At 34.8% G+C, this 11,634-nt stretch overlaps 1 long non-coding RNA gene across 1 annotated transcript; it reads right to left on the reverse strand.

The window, feature by feature from the left end:
* Positions 1–2,702: 2,702 nt before the first annotated feature.
* Positions 2,703–10,753, reverse strand: LOC129927364 (uncharacterized). Its single transcript, XR_008778980.1, has 2 exons — positions 8,527–10,753; positions 2,703–3,195 (listed from the first exon to the last, which is right to left on the reverse strand). It is a non-coding gene; the product is annotated as an uncharacterized LOC129927364 (long non-coding RNA).
* Between the last annotated feature and the right edge of the window lie 881 nt (positions 10,754–11,634).

Genomic DNA, 11,634 nt, shown 5'->3' on the forward strand with positions numbered 1-11,634 from the left:
TTTTTATCTCACTCGGGGTGGGGATGGAACAAGTAACCTGCAACCCAGTCCAAAAAGTCCGCCACGCCGTTCCACAAGGGGGTCGTCATCAGTACCAGGAGACTGGAGTGGCGACCTTCGCACGGAATTGTGGCGGTTACAGTATAGGAATATGAGACAAGCTCCACGCAGTTAGCATTGTCCTCGACCACTTATAGCGAGTGGTATGAGAGCGGGGGCGGTGCGCTGTGTACACGGCACGGTCCGGTCTGGCCCATTCAACCGATATGGCCGTCTACCGTTGGGAGCCCTCAGACAGGACAGGGGTGAATTGCCCCATGTCCAGGCCTGGTGGTTGGATAAAAGCCTTTCTAACCATCAACGGGATAATGGCGCCTCCGGCGCCGATTCCCTACTGGACTTCATCGAAGGTTGGCACACATTTCCTTCTGCTTTTGAATACTGCAACTATCTTATCTTATAAAATACAGACGTTACTTCAAAAAAAGATATGTCAATCTAGGTAGAGTGTCACGCGGTGCGGCCAGCACCTCCCCCCGCTCCTCCCTTATGACACCACTGGTTTACTATTTTATTGGATAATAAAGCAGGATTTTTTTTTAATTTCATTTTCAATTCTTACGAAAGCACCGGCGCACTAAATGTTTGTTTGTTTGTAAAATGTTTTACATGTTTCGGATGTTCCTTCAGGGTTGAAGATAGTTTACTTCCTAGTCCAAACCTCCCGCAGGACGACGGGGGATGGGAGCGGGCAGGGTTTGAACCCTCGACCGTCGATAAATCCGAACGACAGTCCAGCGTGCAAACCGCACCACCAGGCAGCCATCCACTATTAAGGACAAGGACAGACTTTTAATAGAGAGACATCTGCCTAAAGTGACTAGCAATAGTCAAGAGATATTCTGAGGTGTCTGGACCTAAAGAGCCATCCTTAATCATGCTGCCTTGAGAACTGGATTGTGGGCCTGGATCCAAGCTGGGAAGTAGGACTACTGGTCGAACTTTCTCCGTATAAGGACTATAATATAGATAGACTGTGTGTGAAAGCTTGAAGTCTCTTTCTGTGTTTTCGTCCATTCTTATAAATATACCTAGGTCACACTGGCCCACACTAGGTGTTATATTAGGCTAAATGAAAAATTGTCATGTAATCCCCATATTGATGAAACTATTGTCACACTAGGTGTTATATTAGGCTAAATGAAAAATTGTCATGTAATCTCCATATTGATGAAACTATTGTCACACTAGGTGTTATACTAAGCTGAATGAAAAATTATCATGTAATCCCCATATTGATAAAATTATTTACAAAATCCAACAAAGCATTTGGATTTATTAAAATAAATTCCTACAAATCAAACAAGAACATAAAACTAAAATGTTATTTAACCATGCTTATATGCATACTCTGTTTCAGTGTTTGGGACCCCTCAACTCAAGAAAACATTAAGAAACTGAAACAGACACAAAATAGGCCCTAAGATAAGATAAGAAACCTCGTTGAGTTAAGTAGTAGTAGCCTAGGGCTGTTTAATTAAGTTGGTAGGGCGTCGTGCTATTACCGCGAATGTTGTGGGTTCAATTCCTATACTGTCAAATGTGTCTATAGGCTACTATCCTATATGAATTGATTGTTTAAAATGTATTAGGCCTGCTTATCTTTTAGAATCTGTCTATGTATGAAAATGGAAATCGGTCTACCTAACCAAAATAGGCCTAATTGATAATAGAATACAGTCTAGAGCAGTGATTCCCAAAGTGGTCTATATAGACCTCCAGGAGTCTACGAAGACTTCCAAGGGGTCTACGAAAGTGAAAAAGTAAATTGGGGGTCAATGTGATGTGCAAAGGGGTCTATGATAATGAATCTCATTTCAGCAGGTCATGACTTTAATTTTGATATCCCGTTAATGGAATTATTTTATACACACATTTATGATTTGTTCCTTACTAAATGCTAGGATGAAAAAAAAATGTTGTATTTAATTTAATAACTCTATTTAAATAGCTTAACTTTGTCAGTTTGTAACTTTAATAAGAAAAAATGTAGACTGTACAGCGTCGAGTATTTGAAATTGGAGTTCATTCATTCCTAGTCAAACAAACAATTGTTAATGCGCCTTTTTTATGACGCTATGAAACCAGTCAAGCTGGAGGATCATTTGAGACGATGCCACCCTGATAATAAAGATAAAGGTTTGAAAAACTTTCGAACACTCAAAGATAAAGTTTAGAATAGACCCACTAAATCTCGATCGACATCCTATAGTAAGATGACTTATAAGTTATAACAGTAAAAGCTGCTGATTCTTCTTACTTATTATTATTTAGGAGGATACAGTTGACTAGACCAGTATCTGTGATGAACTGCACAGTGGTTTCCAGATTAGGCAGCTCTCCATAGAGTTTCTCTTCTATGATGGTGTTTTGGGGCCAGTGTCTTATTCGAGACTTTTGATAAAGAATACAGGACATAGACAGTATTTTTCGGTGAGAATCCACAATGGCTAATTCCAATTTTCAGCTTCAGGAACATGTGTTGTGTGATGTTGCTAGTTCAGGCTGTCTTGAAGTCAACCAATTACTCTGCAATCGTTTGGGTGTAATTGTTCGGGTGTATTACGTGTAGTTGACCAACAACACAAACAAGAACTGGCACATCGATTGTAACAGGTGAAGAGATGTAGTCAACGATGATGAACAAGTTAATATATATTTATTATGATAAAAGGCCACAGTAGAAGTCTCTGTCACTAAACACGTCGTTACCCTGGAGTGTTCTAACGCTAACTGATTTTCCGGTCTCTAACCCAACATATCCCAAACGTCACTAGTCCCGTTCAATATGCGTCTACTATGGTGCGTCGCTAAATAACTAAAATAACTAACCTATATAAATAAGGTGTCTAACAGATTCCTCCCCCCCTTGAAAAAAAAATATGTCAATATTTTTCCACTACTGTCAAGTCTTACAAGGGCATTTTCAATTTAAGGGGAAGACCACAAACATAAAATCTTGACATCTTCATCTTGACATCTTCATCTTGACAGTTCCTCATATACATGTCAATGTTCATAACAGTTCATAACATTCCAAAATCATCTTCATTGTTACACAGTTCATCATGGAGGAAAATGTGGCATCTTATGGGCATGTCCTACACATCTCAAATGTTCTTCACTGGCAGTAATCTGATAAAATACAATATTTCAAAAAAACAATTATAAACTTTATTTACACATTCAATAAATTTTTTCTTACCACCCTTTTATACGCTTTTGTCCATTTTTCTTTTATACTCACCCTTTTCCATAGAACTAACTTTCGTCAATGATATATGAAATGATTCACACAAAAAAAAATATCCATACTTACTTTTAAATGCTTAACATCAACTTTACTTATCTCCCTTTTCATAACATATAAATGGTGTCAATATATTAATATATATTACATAATCAATATAATCATAGTTTATTTACAAAACTGTTTCACTTCAATGTCATTCTAGACAATAAATCAGCTACAATATTCACAGCTCCACTAATAGCTTTCACTTCAAATTTATACTCCTGTAGTGCTAAGAACCATCTATAAACACGACTGTTTTTCATGCTCTTTTGTTGTATATACTGAATAGGTTTATGATCAGTTAATAATATGAATTTCCTTCCTATTAAATAGCTCTCTAGCTTAGTAATTACCCATATTACAGCTAAGGCTTCTCTTTCAATGACACTATATTTTTTCTCTGCCTCTGACAATTTTCTACTTACATATAATATAGGATGTAAGTTATCATAGTTCTGCATTAAACAACCACCAATAGCATTACCAGATGCATCAGTTGTGACATAAAATATTTTGTCTTTATCAGGTAGTCTTAATATTAGTTCATGACTAAAAACATCTTTAATTCTGTCAATAGCTTTCACACATTCCTCATTACAAACTACTTTTTGAGGTTTTCCTTTTTTAAGTAAGTCATTTAGTGGATTCACTATTTCTGCTAAGTTCTTTATAAACTTTCTGTAATACTTTACTATTCCTAATATGCTTTTAATTTGTCTTTTTGTTGTAGGTATTTCAATATTAAGTACTTTCTTTATGTTATCTTCAATAGGGCTAATCATGTTGTTATTTACTTTATGTCCTAAGAAAATTATTTCCTCCAATCCTATTTCTACTTTTTCTGCTTGAATTGTAAGTCCACTTTCTTTTATTATTTTGAATACTTCTTTTACATCTACCAAATGTTCCTCCCAACTATTATTAAAAATACATATGTCATCCAAATAGCAAATAACATTTTCTTTGTTTCCAATTATCATGTTCATCATTCTATTAAATGTGGCAGGTGCATTTACTAATCCAAAACTCATATAATTCCATTGAAAAATACCATATGGTGTTACAAATGCTGTGTAAGGTTTTGCATTTTCTGTTAAAGGTATTTGCCAATAACCTTTAGTTAAATCCAATTTAGTAAAAAATTTTGCTCCATTTAATTTATGTAAACTATCCTCTATATTTGGCATTGGATATGGGTCAAATTCTGTGATGTTGTTAAGTTTCCTATAATCAATACATAACCTTATATCTCCATTCTTCTTTTTGGCTATCACAATTGGTGAAGCATAAGGAGATGTTGATGGCTCAATTATACCTGATTCTAGTAAATTGTCTATTTCTTTCTTTACTTTGTCTTGTAAATGTAACGGTATTCTATATGGCTTAAGCTTGATAGGTTTTGTGTCTGTTACTTTAATGTCATGTTTAATAATATTTGTTTTTCCTGGTATGCTGGAAAAAATTTCTTTGTATTCCTGTATTATTTTAGTTATGTCTTTTGACTTTTCCTTAGTTAGATTATTAAGATTAATCTTTTGCCAAGTTTGATTCTCTTTTGTTTCTATTACAGGTATTTCCTTAATATCATTTTCATTGTGATTTTCATTTGTTATTATCATCAAGCATTCTTCTCTTTCTGAAAATTTATTTTCTATTTCCTCCTGAATGTTTTGTATTAACTCATCTTCTCTATCATGATACAGTTTCAAATTATTTATGTGATATGTTTTAATTTTCCCATTTATTTCAATTTGACAATTCACATCATTAATTTGTTTTATCACCTTAAATGGACCTTTCCATTGTTTACCAATTTTATTTTTCAGGTCATTTATCAATATTAATACATTGTTTCCTACTTCTAGTGTTTTCAATTGTCTTTTCTTATTTAGATTCTCATGAGCACTTTGTTTGTACTTCTTATTGTTGTTATATGCTTGAGTCCATATTTCTTTCAATTCTGTTGTGATTGTTGTTTCACTGTCATTATTTAATTTATTCTCATTGTCTATTAGATTTTCTTTAAAAACATCTAATTCATCTCTGGGTTTTCTTCCATGTATTATTTCATATGGTGAAAATTGTGTTGCTTCATGGATGTTGTTTCTATGAGCAAATAGTACATAGTTAATGTAATGATCCCACTTGTTCTGATTATTCTGAATTATCTTTGTTAGTGATCTTTTTAATGATCCACCATATCGTTCACATAAACCGTTACTCTCCGGGTGGTAAACCGAAGAGTATATGTGTTGTATATTGTATTGTTTAGTCCATTTCTTAAATTGTTCTGACTTAAACTGAGATCCCTGATCACTCAATATAATTTTAGGTATACCATGTCTTGTAATTACTTTTTGAGTTATGGCATTAATGATATTTTCTGCACTTGTATTTGATAATGGGATTGCCTCTGGGTATCTACTAAACATGTCTATTACTGTTAGAATGTATTTGTTATTATTTTCAGTTTGAATTAAAGGACCTATTAAATCAATAGATACTTTCTGAAATGGTGCTGTAGGTTCATCCATTTCTTGAATAGGTGCTTTATTCACTAGACTTTTGTTAGATCTCTTTTGACATATGTCACATGAGTTTATGTATTTGTTGATTGTTGCTTTCATTTTGGGCCAAAATACTTGTTTTGACAAATTCCTATAACATTTCTTTACTCCCCTATGTGCTGCTAAATTATTATCATGTGTCATGATTAAAACATCTTTCCAATATTTCTGTGGTAAGACAAGTTGTTTTATTTTCTTATTATCATTACTTGTTTGTCTAAACAATATTTTATTCTCTATGCAAAATTTCTCCATTGGATTATTATTGTTTTTATCTGATATTCTCGAATAAATTTTCCCAATAATATTGTCATTCATTTGTTCTAATGCAAATGTGGGTGTTGTTTCTTTTTCACTTTGAAATATTTGTGTTTCAAGACTATTTTGTGTTTCATTTTCTATCTCTCTTTCCTTAACATCTGTATTTTCTATTTGTATTACATTACTGGTTTCTTTTTCTTTATCATTACTTATTACATTTATTGTATTTTCCTGTTTCTCATCTTTTTTATCCATTGATCTTGTTATTATCATACTTGTTATATTTTGTGTTTCTATGTTTTCATGATTTTGTCTTATGTTTTTGTATTTGTTTTGCCAGTCTTCTAATTCTTTTCTTGAACATTCTTTAACTCCTTTTATGTTTCCTACTAACATATCATATCTCATTTCTGGTATTGCAATGCCATCACAATAACCAGTGAAAAATGGAGTTTCAATGTATACCCTTATAGCTTTAAATTCCCTTACAGTGCCATCTGCTAATTCTACTTTCCTAGTAAACCCTTTATACCAATGAGGTTTGACAAATTTAGTTTTTACTGCCAAGGTGTTACAACCTGAATCCCTGATTAATTCCACCGGAATTCTATCTACAAACCCTGGGTACACTGCAAAATTGTTCCTATTTCCTTCCATGAAATATATCCTATCTGTACCTTTATTTTTGTATTCCCTACTGTAACTCCTATTTCTATAATTTCCCCTGTCATTCCTATCTCTACTCCTATATCTACTGTTATTTTGTTCATTGTATCTATTTCTACTTCCAGACCTACTATTCCCTCTTCTACAGTTAGCTGCTATATGACCTTTTCCTTGACATTTAAAACAGGTTATTTCACTATATTTTCTATTTCCACTATTTGATCTGTTTCTATTTCTACTTCTATCAACATTTTCTTTGGTGTATCCTATTAAATCTACTTTGCTCTTATCCCTATCAGAAAATGGTTTATTTGGATAGGCATTTTTGTATACTCTCATTATCTCTGTTATTTCATCTATAGTTTTTGGGTTTCTTTCTCTAATAAAAGATTGTAATTGAGGATCACATTTATTTACAAAGTTGTCCACTAGAATAAAATTTTTTAATCCTTCATAAGAGTTATTCACTTTTTCTAATTTTACCCACTTATTGAAGAAATCCTTTTCCATATTAATGGTGGTTTGGGGTTCTATTCCTAATGATGGTATATTGTCAAAATATTTCTTTCTAAAAGTTGTAGCATTATGACCATATGCATTCAATAATTCTCTTTTTAAAACCTGATAGCTATCATCAATATGATGGTCATGATTTTGGCATATTGTTAGAGCTTGACCATGAACAAAGTCTATCAGTATTTCAGACCATTCTTCTTCAGGCATATTAAATGTAGACATTTTTGCCTCATATCTTTTCAGAAAATCACCAATGTCATCCTTCTGTTCATCAAAACTTTGTATTTTTCTCTTTAGCCATGTTTGTGAATTAGGGTTGTCTCTTTGAGTGGTATAATTATTTGAGTTATTAGTGTTATTTCCTTGTTCAGTTTGGGCTCTGGCTTGTGCTGCATCCAATCTCATCTTCTCCATTTTAGCTTCATGTTCTCGGTCCTCTTTTTGCTTCTCATATTCTTCCTTTCTGATCCTATCTTGTCTCTCTATCTCTTGTCTTTGACGTTCTTCTTGTCTTTCTATCTCTTGTCTTTGACGTTCTTCTTGTCTTTCTATCTCTTGTCTTTGACGTTCTGTTTCCTCCTTCACAACTTGCTGTACATAAGCTGCTAAGTCCTTTCCTTTTAACTCCATGGCCTTTCCATCCTGCATAGCTGTTTCCTTAACCTCCTTAAGGTCCACATATGATGATGTAGCCATTGTGTTTTATATTTTATATATATTTTTCCTTAGCCTATATTGGTTATGGCTATACTTTAAAAGTTTTTACACACTTTTATACCAGTTTTAAGTGTTATGTCTCTATCTATAGATTTAGTAAATGTGTAAATCTAGTCTGAGTTATTATGGTTATATTCAAATCTGTATATTAGGTCCAGTATTACACACAAATTTAAATCTAGTATATTATAGTATGTATAATAATACTATTTAGATCTATAGTTATCAAGAGCACTATGACTTTTAGATCTAGTATGAATAACTATGATCAATTTTAAAACCTGGTATGACTGAAGTCACAGTGAAGTGTTTAGAGTAAATTCAAAGACTGTCTAGAGTCTATATCTAGAGTAGATTATGGTTCTATTTAACCATACGAAACAAATATGTGTATACAATGTCAAATATATCTTCAACAAGATACATATATCTAGAATGTACTACCTTCATTCATCTTTCAATTAATAATATTTCAAATTAGAGTCTAGATGATTAAATTGTACCAAAGAGATGTACAACAATTTGCAGATCTAAATTTAGCCAGACGATAGTGTTTGACTACATAGCCAGTTTCGGCATTATTCTCATGGCAAAATCATATTTGATTTTAACCGCTCAAACTAAAATTATTTTAGTCTGATTCACAATGAAAGAATCCTACCCGCACTTTCTATCATTAAGTGAAAAAAAAATACAGATCTAATTAAATTAATAAAAATAAATAATTTAAAATAATATAAACAAATGAAATAATTAAATGAGACTATCACTATGGGTTGGGATGTGACAATATGGCACACAATGATAACGTCACGAAGTAACCAGGCAACAACGGATATGACGTTTGCACAAACAAAACAAATTACAACCCTAAACGTATAATATAGCTTTTCATCTAAATTACGTCTTCTACCCCGACGGGTTTTAAGGCGCACCACCTGATTTTACTCAGGCTAACGTACCAAATTTAGACAAAATCTATTTCTAAGGGCAATCTAAACATATACTAATAAGAAAAATGGCACTTAGCTTTTGATAAGAAAGATCCCTTTGTTCGGACTCCCGAATATGTTAGATCACAACAAATTCCACTGCCTCTCTTCCAGTTCTGACTCTGTTCTCCGGTGCTACCAGTATCCCACGTAATGCCACAGATGTCCTGATATGCCACAGCAAAATGTTCCAGTTTCTTTGACGACTGTTGATGACCGTATGTGTAGTTCCGACGACTTTGTATACACAGTTACTGACGAATAAGTTAACGGTTCTTCTAGCGATGACTTGACTTGTGTAGATGATTACTGACAAATAACAGTCTCTTGACGGCAACTTGATCTGGACGACTGACGAATAACGAATTTCTTGACGATGACTTGATCTGGGCTGACGAATAACGGCTTTCTTGACGATGGCTTGATCTGGGCTGACGAATAACGACTTTCTCGACGATGACTTGATCTGGGCTGACGAATAACGGTTCTCTAAAATAGTTCACTGCTTCTGCTGCTACTCTGGTAGTACGACGAAGTTTGCTGTTGTACTCTGCTTCACTAGACCAAACTGTCCAATGTAGACTAGGTGAGACCAAGGTCACCTCCGACGACGTTCCGTTATACGACTAACGGTTTTCAACGAAATTAAGTGGATGTAGCTGTTTCCACAACTTCACTGCTAACAAGTCTAGATATGGTCTAGACCGACGAATACTAGATATATCAATGTTCAGTACTGATAAAGATTACTTCACTAACCTTCCAAAGGTTAAACACAGTGACCGTTATAAACGTGGCAAGCAACCGGTTCAATGAGCAAACTGCTCCACAAGAATCTCTCCAAGGGTAAGACGACAGAGCGATTTCGATTTAGTTAGCTACCAAACTTGTAGTACTCACAATACTTCTGACAGCGGGCAAACTGTCCTTCTCGAAACTGACGAGGTAAAACTTGATACTCAATGTGGCTCCTATGACGAAGAAAAAATATGTCCAACAGGTTCACTAACGATCTCTCACCCGTTATGAATGAACGGTTTCTCTGGTTGTAGGTCGGTTCAGCATATGAAGATCAGGCGTTGCGATGATTACGGTCCTGACGAAGGTCACCCTGAGTTAACGGCTCGTTGAACGTGCGATCAAACAGGCGACGACTGTATGTAGATCTAGAACAAAGTCACTCTGCGATACTGCTGTGTTCAGCCGTACTCCGATGAAATCTTATCTTCGAGTGCACGACCCTCACCTGAGTAAACGTTCTGCTTCGAGGTCCGGTTCGATGTTCAGACTTCGGGCGTCGGGGTTCGCCACTGTGATGTTGCTAGTTCAGGCTGTCTTGAAGTCAACCAATTACTCTGCAATCGTTTGGGTGTAATTGTTCGGGTGTATTACGTGTAGTTGACCAACAACACAAACAAGAACTGGCACATCGATTGTAACAGGTGAAGAGATGTAGTCAACGATGATGAACAAGTTAATATATATTTATTATGATAAAAGGCCACAGTAGAAGTCTCTGTCACTAAACACGTCGTTACCCTGGAGTGTTCTAACGCTAACTGATTTTCCGGTCTCTAACCCAACATATCCCAAACGTCACTAGTCCCGTTCAATATGCGTCTACTATGGTGCGTCGCTAAATAACTAAAATAACTAACCTATATAAATAAGGTGTCTAACAGTTGTCTCATTCTTATGTGAAAAATTAATCGTTGGTCGTATGGGGATAGTTTATAATAGGCGTCGTCCTTTTTGTAATTCGGATGATAGTTTGTCCATTTCTCGTTTTTTCTATTCACTATTAGTTTCTTCATTTGAGTAATTACTTCTTCTCGTCCAAACTCTTGACGGAAGAAGAGAATTATATATATATATAGATAATAGATGATACTTAGGGCAAATTAATATTTAATGTTTGGAAGGACAACTCCATAGAACAGCAAATCCTTAAAGGAAATCTCATCTCCGAAGCGAGGGATGGTGAGCTTGCAAACCCTTTATAGCAAAACGTTTCCTGTCTGTTTGTTGATTTATTGTTGAACTATTAGTTTGGTTTAAATCTGAATTTTATTAATAAAAGATATAACTGGAAATGTAGCTTTAAATTACTTTTTTTTTTTTACTATTCGACTCACTCGTTAGTAATTAGTTTTAAAAAACGTAAAATTTTAATTTTCAATAATGAACTAACCGTAGAACTGAAGCAGGGGGTCTACCGAAAACTGGAACATGGCAATCAAAAAAATTAAGGGGTCTACGATACAAAAAAGTTTGGGAACCACTGGTCTAGAGTGACTCTAGTCTAGATCAATGTTACCCACGTGACTATATATTATTTTAATCCAGAAATAGATTCTAGATCAGGGTTTCTCAACCTGTGGGTCGCGACCCCCTTGGGGGTCGATTGACCATTTGCCAGGGGTCGCCTAAGACCATCGAAAATATGGATTATTATTGCCTAATCTTCTATTGCTGTATGTGTGTGTCGGCTGGGGGGTCGCGGCAGAGTCGGGGATTATAAAAAGGGATCGCCGAGCTTAAAAGGCTGAGAACCGCTGTT

The sequence above is a fragment of the Biomphalaria glabrata genome, chromosome 7 (genome assembly GCF_947242115.1).
Source record: "Biomphalaria glabrata chromosome 7, xgBioGlab47.1, whole genome shotgun sequence".
Classification (NCBI taxonomy): Eukaryota; Metazoa; Mollusca; class Gastropoda; family Planorbidae; genus Biomphalaria; species Biomphalaria glabrata.